The sequence below is a fragment of the Triturus cristatus genome, chromosome 2_2 (assembly GCF_964204655.1).
Source record: "Triturus cristatus chromosome 2_2, aTriCri1.1, whole genome shotgun sequence".
Classification (NCBI taxonomy): Eukaryota; Metazoa; Chordata; class Amphibia; order Caudata; family Salamandridae; genus Triturus; species Triturus cristatus.
In genome coordinates this window covers 229,032,195-229,051,552 of record NC_140582.1, presented here as the reverse complement: position 1 = coordinate 229,051,552, position 19,358 = coordinate 229,032,195, and positions in this window count along the sequence as shown.

Below are 19,358 nucleotides of genomic sequence, written 5' to 3'. Positions count from 1 at the left end.
GTGCCAGCTTCTTGTAAATATGCCCCATAGTGTGCAAAAGACTCAACACCTCTACTGAAGACACCAGTAGAAAGGGAACAACACATTTGAGGGACAAGACTAGGGTTATCAAGATTAGATGGCTCAGGGATCTCTAAACCTTCACCTGCAAGCATAAACATAATGCAGCGCCTGCCCATTTAATTAGCCTGTACCTGTAAAAATACATCCATTGTCTGAAAATTTAGAACCAACTAGGTCGCTATCAAAGCATCAAACACACCGACATGCTGTTGACCCAAATTTGCTGCAGTACAAAAATCTGCTTGTCTGAAATCAAGCTCAAAATACCAAAAACTCAATTCAGCCATTATATTTCAAAAACACTAAGGGTACTGGACCCACAACTCTACACACACATTTCTAGAACAATGCTAATATCTCTGGCCACTCTTTCATCCTACGAGCCATTGATTCGGATAACTTGATGATATACTGTATTGTACACCAGGTCACAGCTGCCCATTGTAAGCTCTATAATGAGAAGTAACCTGCCATGAACATTTGACAAATTTTGTGCATCGTCGGCTTCAGTAAGGACATTTTAGCTGTGCATCCAGGGGTGGACCCCCTCTCTCCCCACACCATGCAAAATTCAACAAATGATACAAACTGACAAAACAGCCTTCCCATAATAGGTCTTCATTTCGTCCCCAAGGAACCTCCTGCCGTAATTTATTCATATCTCATGCTCTGTTAGATGGATGACCACCTACTCAAAATAAAGTAGACTCACCTGAGTAGAGCTTAGATCTCATTCCTGATGCCATGAATATTCCTCCAATGCTTTTGAAATACGCATTGATCAGTTTCTGCTTTACAAAACAGTCACTGCCTTGCCTACGAGAACAATACTTTTCTTGATGGCTTTGAAGCCCAATCAGAGGTGACTCCAGAGCTAAATCCAATTGTTCTCAAACTAACATTCTTATGCAAAATCAAGATATTGTCTGCTTATAATCTTAATCACAAAGTAACAGAACAATTGCCAATGTGTTTCCTAATATATATATCAATAGGTACAACCCTTGTTTTGTAACAAATTGATGAGAAAATATCTTAACTCATCTGAATTTGAAACAAACTTCAAAAAGCACGTTGAAATCATAGTCTGAACTCACGATGGTATATTTTCCAAACCTAACATTTAACAGATATCAAAAGTCTGTGTGGAATTTTTTTATGCAAAACACAAACCAGAAAAAGTACTCATGGGAAGCCTACTTCCTTGTAGTTTGAGTGCAGCAGCTTCCTCAACTCCTCTCAAACCCACTGTGCGAAAAATAATGTTGGGGCCTAAAACCTTTAAAGGTTCGGCTTTCAATGCCACCTAAGAGGTTATTGCTGAAAATGTCTTTCACCTTCTCTCCAGAAAAAAAATCACATGTCCAGTGTGCAGGCAATTAGGGTGAGTTTCTAAATCTTTAATACACTCTTAATTTTCCAATTTCCATACTTTAAAAATTGAAAATGTAGCAATGCTATGACACTCAAGTTTGCAAAGATTAATGAAGAGTAAAGGAGGCAACATTAGCAGACACTCACTGCAGAAGGATAACGTTCTCGGTGCAACAAAAGATAGATGGATGGATGGATGGATGTATGCATGGATGGATGGATGGATGGATGGATGGATGGATGGATGGACTGCTAAGCAGCAGCCTCCATTGGCCATGCTCTCTGTCACACTCCACAACTTATGAGCCCTGGGAGAAAAGTCCCCAGGTATGCACAGCTCCCCATGTACTATCCACCCAGCAGCAGATTCTCTTCTAGCCTCTCAACAGCTGTCTATTCCTTCGCTCTTGTCCTCTGTAACATACCAATCCCTGCACCTTTCCTTTGTTTTCTGGCCTGTACGATGCTCAGAGACATCCTATAGGCTTGAACACAAACTAGCTGTGCATGATGGTCTGGGAAACGACACCTCCATGAAGGAACCAGCTTTGCCTCCTTTGCGGATGAACAGCTTTGTCGTCAAATGCTTTTCCTTTGCCAGTCACTAGAACATATCCACTACTAGGTGGAATGTAATATTTCACACTCAAGATGGAGGGGTGGCTTAGCGAGCTGAACGTTTGCTACTGATAAAACGCTGTCCTTTGGACGTCCTGATTTCAGATCCTGGGAACGCAGACTCAGTTTTCAATCTATAAAGGCAGGTAGATTGAACACCATAAATCGCACAATTGCAACATATATTTGCAAATCTTTTAATTTTTTTATTTGCCAAATAAGAAAGAATACAAAGCAAGAATCAAGTCAACACCGGTCCCCCCAATCCCCCCCCACCCCCAAAACCCCAAACAATATACACAGAGTTAGGCACTTGATGTCAAACACAAAACAGAACAAAATGAAAACCGACAGTCACAGTTTACAAAACCAATTTCTTCAAACAAGGTAAATAAAACTAAGAAAAAAATTAGACAAACGGTAAAAAAGCATACGTTTCAAAAAGCCCTCCCTCTATACCTGGTTTAGCCACATAGTGAGAGGGTCCCATATTATTAGGCCCTTTCTTTTTCCCCGTATGCCTTTCTTGCATAGATGGCTTTCTCAAGATGGCATGTCGAGACCAATCGGGCCAACCAGTAAGAAAATAGTGGAGGATTTAAATCAATCCAAACAGAAGCTAAACAGATACGAAAAACTGTCATAGCACCAAAAATAAATGCTCCACCCCTTTTCCGACTAACCTTGTCCTGACCTCCATTTTGCCACCCGGCTCGGTGTGATGTACAAGAAGAAAGAAGTTTTAAAGAATTGTGCCTGTAACTTAGTTGATAACAAATCCTCTTGGGCAGATCATAGAGCACAGTAAAAGATGTTATAGGGGATCCCCAGTTTGGAATGCCACTTGCCGGCTATCTTATGAAGATCATCAGGCATTCAGCTGTTCAAAGCTGAATAGATTGTTCCTATCCGAGGTAATACAGGTTCGCTTAGCTTATCAAAAAGATCTAGCTGCGCAAATCCTATGGCACCCCCGGACTTTCGGACCAAGAAATCTCTTATTGCGATGTACTTAAAGGTATCTTGGTCCCATAGATTGAATTGGGTTTTTAAATCTATAAATGACTTAATTCCATCAATAGTAATCAAATCGCCTAATTTTTTGATTCCCGCATTGTGCCAATCCTGTAAATAACAGCTTTGAAAAATATCGGCAAGTTGGGATTAAAAAAAATGGGAGAATAATAATTCAGATGGCCTAGTCCGTACATCTTATGAATATTGGAAAACACCTTGAATACACCGCCCAAGGTCTTAAACCTGACCCGTTTGTAGTAGCCGAAGGTCACTTGACGCCAAAGGCATCCACGCACCTCCTCCCCAATCAGCAATAAAAAGGGAGACGGAAATCCTATGTTTGAAATTGAGGAGTATTCATAAAGTATATATTATGATATTAGGGAGTGCCCATCCACCCCTCTCCCTGGGTAGGGAAAGTGTCTTAAAGGTTCGTCTAGACTGAGAATAAGCCCAAATAAATTGTGAGAAGAGTTGATCAAATCTTAAAAGCATAGACCTATTAAATTCTAAGGGGATGGCCATGAAAAAGGAAAGTAGCTTCGGGAAATAGGTCATCTTGATGACATTGCATCGTCCCACTATGGTCAAATGCAAGTTGTTAATCCGATTGAGCACCCTCTTGGTGTCAGCTGCAAGTGGGATTAGATTTTCAGCCACAATCAAATCGGTGTTTGCAGCAACAGTCACTCCCAAGTATTTGGCTGTAGGAACTACCTGGCTATCTACCCAGTTAATTTTATCATTTAAAATAATCTGGGTTTTATTTTTGTTGAGAGTATACCCCGAGTTTTTGCCAAATTCTTGAGCCTCCTGTTCCAATGCCAAAATAGCGCTTTCGGAATCTGGTGTAGTGATAGTGAGATCTTCGGCATAGGCCATAATTTTAGTGTCCCACCCAAATCTACTCACTGGCCTGATTGTATGATTATTTTCTATCTTTTTTATCAGTGGATCGATGTAGAGAGCGAAGAGCAATGGGGAACAAGGTCACCCTTGCCGGGTACCCCGTGAAACTGGAAATTGTTCTGTTAATTTACCATTTATTACTACACTGGCTGTAGGTTTAAAATAAAAAGATTGGATTGCTTGAATTAGCTTTGGCCCGAAGCACATCTTCTTCATAATGTCCCATAAAAACTGCCAGGAGACCCGATCGAATGCTAGGGCAAGCTCTTCTGAGATCCAATTAAAAAGCTCTGGGCCAGCCGTATTGCCCGCATAAATGGAGCACAGAGTGAAGGAAGAATTAGGTGATAAGCTGCATTCAGCTATAACCCATCTGCCTAAGGGATCGAACTTCACTCGGATAGATTTTAAAGGATATCTATTTTCTACCATACCCCCAACGCCTTTCGTCTTAGCACCTTGTGTTGTTCCCCTGATCACTCTATATCCCAATGTGTTTAATAGATGTAATTGTGCTCCCTCAATGTGTGTCTCCTGAAGGCTGACAATATCAGCCCCCAGTGAACGCAGGCCCAGGGCAACTTTCTGTCTCTTCAGGGCATCATTCAACCCACAGATGTTAGCGGAGACAATTCTAAGTGTGCTAAAGTTATTCATTTATAGATTATTATTCATTTTTTTTCCCCTCGATAGGGCCACTTTAAACAGAGTTTGAGCAAAAGTTTCCGATAAAATCTCTGATATATATTCCATTTCGCTAGATCTGTAAGGTAAGAAAAAAAACTTCCCTTGCCCTAATGACCACATTTGAGTACTGATTTTCATTTTTTGTTTTTTTTCCCTTTTTTCCCCCTATTTTCCCATCTTATATCTCCCACTTGATTCAAAAACTTCAGTATTGAGTATAAGCTTGCTGTGACAATCAATAATACAGTAGTAACAAGTGCCCTTAACTCCTCCGTCTCAGTGCGATTCCCCCCAAGCCCCTCCCCCCTGCTTTTGAGCAATCAGGGCGACCCTGAATGACGGTAGTCAGAATGGGTCCCAGCCACTGAGTCTCGCTGTTAAAACCAACATAAAGACATTACGACTGTGCAAGTTCGAAATAGAAGAAAAAACAATTAGAAAGCGTTATGCAGCATTACTAAAAACAGGTCCAAAACAAACCTTGAACCATCCCCCTTCATATGATTGAGAGAGGGAAAAAAACACAGCCATACAAAGCTGATCAGTGCTTATCTAAAGACATTTCCATAAACCGAGGAAAAGGCTATATCCTTTCCACTAACTCTTTTTAACTTTGACTTCCTCTAGAAATTCCCCAGCTTTGATTTCAGACATAAAAATTCGGGAAGCCCCATTTAAGATGACTTTAAGTCTGGCAGGGTTCATTAAATACACTTGAGCTCCCAGCTGCTGGAAGGGGGAGATTAATTGGCGCAAGCGCCACCTCCGTTCCACAGTAGAATGGCAAAAATCAGGTTTCGCGAAGAACATGACTCCATTGGCACCCTTCTGAGAGTTCGGCCGAGCTTGGTCATAGACCAGCTGCCTCAGAGGAAAGTTCACAAAGAACACCAGGAATGCCCATTGAACTTCGCGATCCCAGTTCCAAGTAGATTGATCAGGGAAAGACTCCTGAAGGAGTTCGACTATATAGCGTCTGGGATCATCACCCTCAACTCCTTCTGGTATACCAAGCAAGCGCAGGTTGTTCCTGCACTGTCGGTTTACTTACTTCTCCATCTTGGCAATTAAGTCTGTCAAACATGCAGCATTAGAAGAGCTCTGTTCTTTAACAATAAGAACTTTGGTTTCCAGGCTCTCCGTGCGACCTTCCACCATGGTGACCCGATCACTTACATCAATGCAAATTTTGTTCAGCTTTCTCATTCCCCCCTGTAGCTTTTTAGCAGCCCCTTTAGCCAAGCGATTTTCTGAGCGGACCTCCTCCTGAAATTCCTTAATTGAGGCCAAAATAGAAGCTGGAGAAGGCTCGATAGTTGCCTAGGCGTCTGGTGCGTCTAGAACAGGTTTTGAATGCTCCCAGGATGCCATCTGGGTGGCATCCTCGTCAAGGGGGTAGGACATCTGTGAGTCGGAATAATCCCACTTAAGCTGGCTGCGCCTTTTAGTTTTGTTTCTTATTTTCTTTCGGCGCTGCACAGTTCCAGTATCTTTAGGGGATCCAGAGCTACCGTCTTCGCTACAGACAGAGCTACCCCCCTCTGTAGTAAAACCAGAACCATCCGAGACTGAATAGAAATTTTCACCAGGTGGTTTCGGGGTCCACGGGGCTAAAGGGCCAGTATTAGCTTCCAGATTATGAATATAGTTGTCAGTACCAGCCAGGGGCGGTTTAAGCACACCCTCTGACATGCTTGAGGAAGCAAAATCTAGAGTGGGATCAACCAAGTCAGAGGTAGTTAGGTCTCCTAATTCCCCTGGGTCTCCATTACTTTCTATAATGAATTGGAGGTTAAGGTCTGCGCTATCCATTTTGCCATTTGGCGTGTGCCGTTTCCGTAGTTTGAGTTGTGTAGCATTTTGCCCCCGAACAATCCATCCATGGCAGGAGGTTAGGATCCCTTGGTCCTGTCAGCTCTGAATTCTTGGAATCGCTCTCTGGGGAGGGGGGGCTGGTATAGGATCAAGCAGACTGTCAATGTTATTAAGTGCCTTCACTCCAGAAAAAAGCTTTACACCAGAGGGTTGTTGTCCGGTGTTCTCTTTCGGGGCACCCCCCCCCTCCCCACAGGCTTCTTAGGTGCCTCCCGTTTCCCTTTAGGGGGATTGTCAATTATACCGGCGTCCCCACAGGCAAGATTAATTTGAGACAATCTTGCCTTACCGCCTCTGCTGGATTTGGTGCCCCTGGTCGCCATGATCTTAGGGTGACCATCTGGCATTGGTGCAAATTCAGGACGGTGAGTGTAAAAATTCAGGACAAAGGGTCAAAATTCAGGACACAAATTCAGGACAGGAGGTCAAAATTCAGGACAAAACTTGAGGACAATAGGTAAGTTTTACAGACACATCAGAGGAGGTCGCGCAATAGTATATTCAACCATTTGCAAACCTATCCATCATGTATCCTTCCATCTATCATTTCACTCATCCATCCCTTCTTCCATCCTTTCACTCATCCATCCATTATCCATCCATCCACCCTTTCACCCTATCCATCTGTACACTCATCCATCCACTCTTCTACCCATCCATCCATTCACTCATCCATCCAGCCATTTACCCTTTCATCCAGTCATCCTTTCACTTATCCTTCCACCCATCAACCCTTTCAGTCATCCATCCATCCTCCCTTTCTCTCTCCATCGACCCTTTCACTTAGCCATCCTTCCTTCCATCCATCCATCCATCCACCCATCCATCTACTCATCCACTCATGAATCCATCCATTGACCCTATCACTCATCCATCCTTTCTCTCATCCATTTATCCTTTCACTCCTTCACTCATCTATTCATCCTTTTGTCCACCTACCCACCATTTCACTCACTCATCCATCCTTACATCCACCCTTTCACTCACTCATCCATCTATCCATTCACGCTTGCACTTCTCAATTCATTAATCCATCCATAATTTCACTCATCCATCCTCCCACTTACTCACTCATCATCCACCTTTTCACTCATCCATCCTTTCACTCATCCATCCACCCTTTTACCCATCCAGCTACCCTTCGACCCATACATCCAGCTATTTACCTTTTCTCTCATCCATCCATCCTTCCACTCACTCATCAATCCATCCATCCTCTCTCATTATCCATCTATTCAATCTTTAATTCATCCATTCACCCTTTCACTAATTCATCCAGCCATCCACCCATCCCTTCACTTACTCACTCGCTCAACTTTTCATATTAATTTTGAGCTGAGCCTTTTTGAGAAGAGGCCCATCAAGAACTTCACCCTCGCTGCAGGAGCCATTCCAGGACTGGGACAGAAACCACCCAGGGCGGAGACAGGATCCACCACAAGGGGGGGGGACAGGAGCCATCACAGGCGGGGGGGGGGACAGGAGCCATCACAGGCGGGGGGGGACAGGAGCCACCACATGGCGGGACAGGAGCCATCACGGGGGTGGGGCGGCAGGAGCCATCACATGAGGGGGTACAGGATCCACCATTGTGGGCACAGGGGTGGGCATGCAGTATTCTAGTATCATCTTGGTCTCTTCCAGGGTGGGGTAGGGCTCCTCACCCCCTCCTGGACAAGACAACGAGACTACAGGCTCTCTTTCTAAAATTTTAGTTTTGCCATCCCCCGCTGTGATGTACAGTACTTAAAGGAGATACTCCAAGAGAACTGATTTAACTGATTGTCCTCCATACTTTGTTAATCAGTGTGGGGGTGATTGTGCCATTTCTTTATTTAAGTACATTATAGACTGCATGTTTGAAGAACCGAGGTTTGCTTACAATTTAGTAACAGGAATTAAGCTCTGTGAAGAGAACCACGTGCTGCCTCGGTGTAATCAGGGCCGGTTCTACGATATTTGGGGCCCTGGGCAGAAAGGGAATGTGTGAGGCTCCTCTAAATTGCAGAGACATGATGCATTCAGGGCTGTTTGCATCTGAATAGATGCCCCTGCGCCTGAAGCTGCAGCCCCTCCCTCTCAGTCACCTTCAAACACCTCTTAACAGCTTATCAAGGGCTGAAGGTGTGAGGGTTGCCATCCCGCTGTGCCTCTCCAATGCTGCTGGGTATCTGAGCTTTGGTACTGCATCGGCGTCTGTTACACCTGTAAAGTTGAGAGTGTTTGGGGCAATCCAACAAAGGACCACACAGTACACAGTTGTAGGAACAGTGGGTAGCTAGGAACTAACTCCCGCCCAGAGGCCTGGGCACTTTATTAACTTGCTCACGTGGTCTCGACCTCCGTCGAGCCCACTTTAATAATCGTTATTCTGGGGGTGTTTGCTACTTGACTTTCCCCCTATCGTGGCGAGAGGCGTGGGCTGTCCCATCGCCTCTCGCGATACTACATTCCTCCCCCACCAGGAAATAACAAAGAGATAACCATGAAACATCATCAGCATTCACTTCCAGTCCTGACCGTTGGCTATCAGTCGAGTTACAATACAATGAAACAGTCTTACTTGGGAGTTGGCACACACCGCTCTTCCAGGCTGCGATCCGACACCTGATCGCCGACTAGCCACTAGTCACATAGTCCTTGTACTTCTGGGAGAGCTTGGGGCAGAGCCGGAGGTGGTACCGGCCTTGACTGTTCCGCAGCTGCGAGTCTGAAGGCTGGTCAGCCGAACCGTGGGCGGATCCTCCACCGAGGCGTGATCTTGCGGTGTTTTATCCTATGGGATGTCAGGTACTCCGCGATCTCCATGCTGGTGAACGGTGGTCTGTTGTCCACCCTTAGTTCTCCAAACAGCCCGTGAGTGGCTATCACCTTTTCGAATTTGGCGATAACTTCCGCTGCGGACGTGGAGGAAATGAACTCTACCTCCGGGTACCTAGAGAAGTCATCAACAATCACCAGCATGTGTCGTCCACCTGGAAGGCTGCCGAAGTCTGCACTGACTCTCTCCCATGGGCTGCTGGGGCCTGCTTCAGTGACTACCGGTGCCGGTCTGCTTGGAAGACTCGTGGCGAGACATGCAGGGCAGTGCTGGTTGAGTGACTCAATTTGGTGGTCGAGGCCTGGAAACCACACCTTACTCTGAAGTCGGTTCTTGGACATGACTATCCCTTGATGCGCGCCATGGGCCAGGAGTGCCGCTTGTCTGGTGAGGCTCGCCGGTAGGACCAGCCACGGGCCACGCAGGAGACATCCTTCCGCGGACACGGACAGCTCGTGACGGACCTGGTGTAGTGACTTGAGTGTGGCCTGAGCCGTTGCTGTGTGCATGGGTGACGGGTTTTGGAGCAGCTGCCAGTCTCCGGAGCCGACTGCTTGTATCGCCATTTGGAGGCAGTCGTCGTCCAGTGTGGCAGGTATTAATTCTTGCAGTGACATCGGGAGGGGTCGGGACCGCTCAACCACCATCCGTACGTAGTCTTCTGTGGCCGACGCTTCCTTGGCTTCCGGGGGGGGGGTGACTGGCCGGGCATGCCGTGACAAGCAGTCTGCAGGGTTCCCCGTGCCAGGACGGTATTCCACCTTCAGCTGGAACTCTTGCAGGTGCAGTATCCACTTCTCAATTCGTGGAGGGGGCCGGGATGATGATCCTTGAAACAGCGGAATCAGTGGCTTGTGGTCCGTTATGACCGTGAATGGGTGACGTTGGGCCAACACGGCTCCTAGACCAGTGGGACTAGCGTCTACGACCAGTTGGGAGTCATGGCGTGGATCAAAAATATACAAGGGTTGTGTTGGCTGACAGCGCAGCTTTGGTCTGCTGGAACGCTTGCTCCTGTGTCGGGCCCCATGTCCAGTGGGCAGTGGTCTTGGTGAGCTCTCTCAGTGGGCCCGTCAGATCGGACAGCTTTTTGATGAACCGGCCACAAGACGTGACCATTCCCAGAAAGCTGCGGACTCCGGTCACGGATGTGGGGGCTGGTGCTTCCTGAACGTCCTTGACTTTGGCGGGATCCGGCCCGATCCCTCTGTGTGAAAATCGATAACCAAAGAAACTTATGTCCCTGCGCAGGAATTCGCACTTCTCCCTGTGGAGCGTTAGGCCGTGGTCTTTCAGGCGTGTCAATACTGCGTTGAGGCGGACGATGTGTTCTTCTAGGGAGGGGGCATGAACTAGGATATCGTCGCTCACGTTGAGCACCCCTTCTAGCCCTTGCAGTACAGTTTTGATTATATTTTGGAACACTTCGGCTGCGCTGGAGATCCCGAAGTTAAGGCGTATGTAGTGCCACAGGCCGGCGTGAGTGAAGAAAGTCATTATCGGACGCGAGTCTGGGTGGAGCGGGACCTGATGATACCCCGACCGGAGGTCCATCTTTGAGAACCACTTTGATCCTGCAAGCTCGCTTATGATGTCATCCACCGTGGGCGTCAAGTGGCGTTCCCGTTTGATGGTGAGGTTCGGGATTCGCATGTCATGGCCCCTCCCCATGGGGGACACCCAGGGGGAGGGGCCAGTCACCCGCTCAATGATCCCTGCAGCTTCCAACATGCGGAGCTCTGATTCCACTTTCGGCCGGAGGTGAAAGGCAATCCTCCTGTGCCTGAGGGCCACCGGGGCTACTGTCTTGTCAATATGTAGATGAACTGCTTGGCCTTTGAGGCACCCGATCCCGTCGAAGAAGGGTGCGAACTCTGCTATCAGCTTGTCCAGACCATGCGTTTGCACCGCAAAAGCGAACTGGATGAGACGCAGTTCTAGAGCCGTGCGACAGCCGAGGAGAAATCCTGACCCTTCCCTGGACACGTAGACCTTGGCCGACTGACAGAAGTCATTGTGGGAGATTTCTGCTTGGAACACTCTGCACATTCGGAGTGGGGTGTGGGTTCCAAATGCATATACCTGGACATTGGTGTTGCGGAGTGCCGGCGGGTTGGGTAGCAGCCTGTAGGCACCGATGGCCATGAGTTTGATTGTGGCGCCGGTGTTGAGAGCGTCGTTACTGGATGTCCTTGCACGTTCACAGTGCACATGGGTGCGGCTTGCGGAGACGCCGAGAGGGCATGCAGCATGTGCACCACGTGCACCGTGGCGTCTTCATCATCGTCCATGTCGCCGCTCGATGAATCCCCAGGTGCAGACTCCAGTGTGCATACTGGTCGAGCCGGGCCTTGCGACCGCCGTGTGGGTCTTGAGCAGCAGACTTTGGAAAAATTGTTGACTTTTCAACAGGCACTGCACGTCTTCCCTTGAGCTGGGCACGCACCGTCATGGTGGGAGTGGGCCTCCGTACCACCCACAGAGACGGGGTTTAGGACTCTGTCCGGGTCCTTGAGCTGATGGTCTTCTGGGTCTCGGTCGTGGGCCTCGTGGATTGGGTTGAATAGCACAGACTGGTTCCTCTTTGATGGCCGCCGGAGCTTCTTTGGAGCGTCCTAGGGTCAGTATGTCCTTCATTGGCATGTTTTACTCTTCAAGGACGCGCTCACGCAGTTTTGAGGAAGCACACCCTTGGATGAATTGTGCTCGCACCTCATCGTCTTCATCAGGCAGGGTGCACGTGCTTGCTAACTCCTTGAGCCGGGCATAGAATACGTCGACCGACTCCTCCGGGAGCTGTTTCGCTTGGCGGAGCAGGAATCGTTCGTAATCTGGGTTGGAATATGGCTCGAAGTGCGCCGCGATTGCATCCCGCAGCGTGGCGTAGGTCCTCGGGGGATCGGCTTCCTGGACGGTCTTTGCAATCTTATGAATGTCTGCGCCACCCAGGTGGAGGAGCATGGATCGCTGTTGTCGCTCTTTGATTTCTGCGGCTTCAAAGAATGTCTCCAGCCGTTCCACCCATTCCTTCCATCGCGCAGCTTGGGAGGGCGCGGCCCTGTGACAGCGAACGGCTCCAGGGGTGGGACGGTGGTCTTGGCGGTACCTTTGCGAGAGGCTCTTGGGGTGCAGACAGGTTAAGCTGTAGCACCTGTGAGGTGAGCGTTGATGGCAGGAGAAAGGCGGCACGAACGCCCCGGTATCAGCACTGGTGGCTGAGTGGCAGGCGGTGGCGGCTGGGGCCACAATGGGGCATGCAACCCACAGGCGGCTGGGTCTGCCCCACAGCCGGGGCACGCAGGCGTGGGGCGTGCAGCAGTTCCTGTGCCCACGAAGGGAGAGGACCCCGAGGTGAGGCTGCGTGGCACTGTGTGGCACTATGGGGCCGGAGTACTGCGTGTGGTTATACTCCCTAGATGAGCCTGGCAGCTCCTCTCCAGAACCTGATGGTGGAGGTTGGATATTGCTGTGAGAGAGACACTGTAAACGCGCTTGCAGCGCGCGACGTGCTGGCAGGGTCACCACCAGGTGAGATCAGGCCGAATTGCAGTGGCGGGTGCGGTGCTGATAGCGGCCAGAGGGGGCAGCAGAGAGCACGTGAGCACTCACCGCGTCTTCAGGCGCTTCGCGGGGCACCGGCGTGTGCGTTTCGACTGGTACGTCCTCCAGTCGTCGCGTGTGACCTCTGGTGAGGCAGCGGGGCCGCTGCGAGGCTCCGATAGCAGACAGAGTGTCAGGCTCCGGTCGCACGACACGCGGTGTTCCAGCGGGAGGGGCCGCACGATCACCGGTGTAGGCAGCGTTAGCGCCCAGGCTGCACGGCAGGTAGGAGGTACACCACCTCGTCGCCAGTGTAAAGTTGTGAGTGTTTGGGGCAATACAACAAAGGACCACACAGTACACAGTTGTAGGAACAGTGGGTAGCTAGGAACTAACTCCCGCCCAGAGCCCTGGGCATTTTATTAACTTGCTCACGTGGTCTCAACCTATGTCGAGCCCACTTTAATAATCGTTATTCTGGGGGTGTTTGCTACGTGACTTTCCCCCTATCGTGGCGAGAGGCGTGGGCTGTCCCATCGCCTTTCGTGATACTACAACACCCACCTCAACAGCATCGGAGTCAAGCAGGGAGGTGGGTGGAAGCTGTGCCGGCTTTAGGGTGGTGCGATCGGTGCCCGGTTAAAATTACGGACAAATGGCGTCCGTTAAAGAATCCTTCACGGACAACGGACAGACGGACGAAATTACGGACTGTCCATGAAATTTACGGACGGTTGGTCACCCTACATGATCAGCTTCGCGCTAAGCTTTCCCTTTTTCCTCCACCGCAACAACAGGTCGAGGGAAAGCGTAGGAGCCGCAGAGACTGCAGAAGCCATGGTACGTCCAGGAAATCGGCAGTCTGTCAGCCTCCCGAACGCACCGGAAAGGCCAAGCACCCTGCGTTCGCAAACGAAGCCCAGCCTGACTTTGACGAACTGGAGCTGAATAGAGAAGCCAATCCCATTAGATATGGGTAGGCTCTCTCCACGCATCCTACGACCACCGCAACACCGCACAGCCACTACCGAATGGAACAGCAAGAGCAGCTGAGTGACGTGGCTCACGCTGACTCCATCTTGCTCGCAGTATTTGCAAATCTTAAAGAAAGCAGGAGCACAGAATTTAACACTATGCAAAAATCACGCTGCCATTCTGTAGCTAAAGCTGTACTAAATGTCTCATTGTTAATCCCTGCCTGCAGAGTGCAGTGATGATGTGGTGGGGTTGTTGGTGAATTTTGCAATCTGCTCATGTTTTAACTTGTGCCCAGGAACGGCTAAGCGTGGGAGAGACAGGCGGTTTTATGGTGGATTTTTCACAGTCTTTTCTATACAGCTTTAAGAATGTGCTTTGTTGATGCCCTTCGCAGCAATTGTAGCTCATCAGAGAACAAAGACTGATAATTATGACAAACCGGTGCTTAATAATAAAGAACAAGTAATTGCCAATCACATCAATGACTAAGTAAACACAACAGGTAATTACAATGCCAAAGTTCCATCACACCTATTATGGAAATGAAAGAGAATAACAAAATAAACTATTTGTGCTTGTCTTGCCTATATCTATTCCCCAGATGCACAAATATCATTTTTTTAAGTATTGCCTAGAATTTTGTGCAGGGCAGTAAATTCGGTATTGTCAAAGCCTCTGTTTTTTTAACCGCCATATGTGTTAGAGTATAAAATAAAATGATCTGTCTACTTCTCAAACAAATTTGGAAATGTACTAATATTGGCATACGCCTACATTTTGAGTAACATTTTTGGAATTTCTTAAGAGCTCTAGGAGTACTTCTGGAAACGAGCGACTGTCTCAGATACCCAAGAGAAGCTATAGGTGCAAATTGGTTGGCATATATTTTGAATAACATTTTGACTTTTTGCAATTTTTAAAGAACTCTTTCTTGGAATTGTCAAAGGGCTCGTGAGCCAGATTACAGAAAGTGCCCCGAAAATGCAACTGGCATGTGGGCCCACTTTGTGCCCCCTTCGGGTACTTTGTTATTTCAAGAGGAAGAGTAAACATAATAGTGAGGATACACACTTCAGACTGATAACAACAAGCTAGTATAAGAGGTATCCTGGGTAAATACTGGTACCTCATAAAAAAATTATCCTATTTTGGGGAAGGTTGCACCTCGTAACCCACAGATTACATTTAGGAGAGCAAGATCAATGAAAAAAGCACTAGTGTGTAACAGCTTGAAGGACACAAAAAAAGCAAAACCAACATGGCTAAGTAGGAGGCTTGGTTTTTTAGAGTACTCCAAATGCAAAGCGTATCTTCATGGGAAGAACACAGAGATGTACAAATCACGCTTGTCCAACAAAATAAGAAAGATAAAGGTACATTTACGTGCAAAACGGAATTTGCTATCTATGTACTGGAGTGCCCATGTGGTCTGCGGTAGGTAGGCAGTACAATTCTAGAGGTACACAAAGCGCATATTGCAGCACTTGCGAGCCATTAAAAATAGTGATAATACCTATCCAGTATCACGCCATTTTGAAGCATGTCATAATAAGAACACAAAAGGTTTGACATACTTTGTATTTGATGCAGTGGCTGCCAACATCAGGGGAGGAAACGGAGAGAGCCTGGAATTCAGCTATATTACAGAGATCGATACCAGGAGGCCTTAATATGGAAGAGGATCTTTATACACGCTTGCAACATGTCCTCATATTAGATAAGTAATGGCAATTGAATCTCATAATCCTTGTTTGAGAATTTTATGAATATCTGATTTTAAATATCACAGAGCACGAACATTGAGCACGTTTTTAAGACTGGTAAAAAGTCAAGTTGTCTATCGATGGTCAAACTGCCCACTGGGGTTAATCATATTTCTGCTAGAATTAAAGGAACAAATGAGTTTAATCATGGTACCAGGCTGAATAAATCTTGTAGAGAGTTTTGATTAATCATATTTTACGTTTACACTGAAATAACCTGATTTAATGCCAATAAATTACTTTATTGAAAGGTGATAATGTCTGTATGGCAATTTTAAAGTCATAATTCAGCCCACAGCCTTTTACTGATTGGTTACGGGAAATGTTAATTAATAATCAGAAATGAATTAATGAAAAGTTTTAATGCGTTGTATTATGGAATAAAATGAATGGTACGCTTCTAACAATCTTTTGATAATTATTGTAATGATTCATTGTTTAAACATTGAAAGCGAATGAATTCATTAACTGATAAGTTGAAAAATACCAGTCTGTCTTCACTATCATTATGCACAGAGTGTAGCACGTGATAAGAGAATGGCTAAAAAAAAAGGCTGTAATGCCGCCTCGGCATTGGTGGACAAGGCTGGTCACAGCCGAAAATCGTTCAATGGTGGTTGCACAATAAATATTGAAAGTATTTGCACATGGCACCGTCATCCTTGGGTAAAGGGAGAAGTTGAATCAATACGGACCTTCTCTCGTGAGGTTCCGGTCTTCGGTTACGGGAGAATAAAAGAAGGATGTACACATATACATATATATATATATCAACACTGCACGTTACTCCTTCTGGTCAGCTTGGGACCCTTGAAGAGTGGCGCACGCTCCGGCGGAGAAAAACCGGTTCGTAAATACTGCAAAATTCCTTGATAAGTGCGCTCTCAGAAAACATCAACTCCGTGCAATAATAGAAAATCGCTGTTTATTCACAACGCGTTTCGCTCACCAGGGAGCTTGATCACGTGAATATTGGGCAACAAATGACAACCGAACTTATAGAAATAGTGTTATTCACAGGCAAGACAGTAAACATAGAAAGGTGGACTGACAAGATTCATTATGGCAGCCATCTTGTAACAGAGCGTGGTCAATGAACAACAAATATAAGTCTAGAATACCACCAATGTAACATGAGAACTAATGCAAATGAAACAAATATTAAAGTGCAACATTCTGTCAGTGCAACTCTATATGCATGGACCAGTGTAGACATATTAAAATTAAAGCAATAAATGTGCCCCAATGAACACTCGACTATTGGCAAGACAAAAGTATAATATGGCAACCATAGCAGAGGACCGGTCAATTATCATATGCTCTAATCATGAAACAAATAAGTTCACATACCATGAATCTGTGTTTGGCTCAAAATGGCTGAGATTTGGTAAATGCAAGTGCACACAATAAACATCCAAATTGACGAAATAAATGAATGGCTGCTATGTGATATCAAACCAAGTAGGGAAGGGGGTGAAAGAGAGAGAGGGCAAGTGCCCAGGATCTTGAATAAAGTGTTCACAAGCTTTGATACATACTGTTCAATAAATGTCCTCAATCAAATCACAACTTCCCATATTCCAAATACTGTCCACCCTTAAGTGAGTAACCTCAAGGAAGTTGGTATAAAAAGAGGGAGGGAGATCATGACATGTTGAGGCAAATGCCAAAGTGTCGGGTTGATCCTCATCATCCAGCCTGTTTCTTATGTGATAATGCCATGAAAAGTTCAGCCATCAATGAAGAGTGAGTGACATACGTGCTCTTAATATTGAGAAAAGAAGAGAAGAAAGGTGGGCGGCCCGTGCTGGTGAATACTGGTGAATGGGCCCCTTCCCTGTCTCCTGTGCACAAGTAAAACAAAAAAAACAGGAAAAACGGGTTAAAATGAGGATCACTCAATCCTGAACATATTGATGCTTGAATTGTACATTCAATAATCGTAACTCACTATTAAGGGAGGGGAAGTAGCCCATTTTCTGCTGCACAAACATAGAAAGAGCTACAAGAATGAAAGTCAACCGTTGCTCATAGGCACATCATTACAGCGCAATGCGGGCAAAATCATGAGGCTTAAATTACGAACTAAGTATTAGAAATAACGATAGAAAAACAAGTAGAGAGAAACAGTAACTCAAATAGTGACATGAGTGAGTACTCTTTGTACACCGAAGAAGAAATCTAGGGTCATTCTTTGAGATGTAGTGACAGCTCTTCGTCTTGATTCAATCCTGCTGGGTTCTTTGTTTGGAAGTCTATAATGTATTTGGACTCCCTCTGTTTTAACATGAGTAACCTATTCCCGCCCCTGGGATGTTTCTCAATTTGTTCCAGGATAAAGAAACTCATGTCATTGGTGTTTGAACAGTGTCTCTCTCTAAAGTGACGCGCTACGGGATATTTGGGGTCCAGATTTTTGATGGCCCTTCCATGTTCTAAGATACGCTTCTTTGCCATGCATGTGGTGCTGCCAATATACCAAAGGTTGCATGTGCACTCGATGGCATACACCACAAACGTGGAACTACATGTGATAAATTGAGTGATTTCCTTGCTGACACCATTGTATCTAATTTGTTTGCGGAATCTGCTGTTATTGCATGCTTTGCAATGGCCGCAGGGGAAAAACCCCCTTAGACCATGCAAGTTCTTTTGTGGGTAGATCGTGACATCACTGTGTATCAGCATATCTCTAATGTTTCTCCCTCTTCTGAAAGTTATGTTGGGTCTATCCGGGATCATCCCCCCGATAACGTTGTCACTTTTGAGGGTATCCCAGTGTTTGGACAGAATGTGCTTGATCTTGTTAGCATCTGAGCTGAAGGTCGTAATCATTCTGGTGTTATTCTCTTCACCTGTCTCGTTGAGCGGTTTGTCAGTGATGGTAATAGATCTATCTACCTGCTCCGCTCTGTTGAATGCCCTCTTCAGTACCCATCTAGGATATCCTCTCTCACTAAAGCGTGTAATTATGTTATTGCTTTCATGTTGGTACACTTCCTCAGTATTGCAGCAGCCACCCAGAGGGCCCTCAGCAGCCACCCGGATACTCTGAAGTGGAGTATCCCGTATGGAGAGCTGCTGAGGGCAAAAAGAAACTGCAATACTGAGGAAGCGTACCAACATGAAAGCAATAACATCATTACACGCTTTAGTGAGAGAGGATATCCTAGATGGGTACTGAAGATCAGCAACACTCTCTGTAGATAGAAAGGTTTTCTCCAAGTGCCCGCATCATGCATGCAATACAATATTAAAGGCACCCGAGTTTCAGATATTTGCAGCTGTGTGTTTGTTGTGTCTAGAGTGCGGGCCGATCAAACTGAATCAACAGCATACATTGTTTTTTACCTTGATGGCTTCTGCACTCAGTGTGCAGACTAAGGTCGCGGTGTAAGTCTAGGGATGTAAAAAACAGACCGTTCTCATGTGAAGAAAAAGCAAGCAAGCAGTTTTACTTATAATAACAGTTACATGTAGTGTCGTGTGCAAAAGCAGCAAATTGGCAAGATGGTGTTTAACTTCTAATACTCTTATTCTAATATAACAATGTGTGCAAGCAGAACCCTGTCTCCACTACAGGAGGCTTACCTCGCTTGTCACCCTTTCCCACCTTCGTTATGCTTAGTCTTCGGACATTCCATTTTCCTTCCGAGGGCAGGCAGGTCATGCCCTCCAGTTTCTACCAACAAGACAACTCCGTCGTCGAGGGC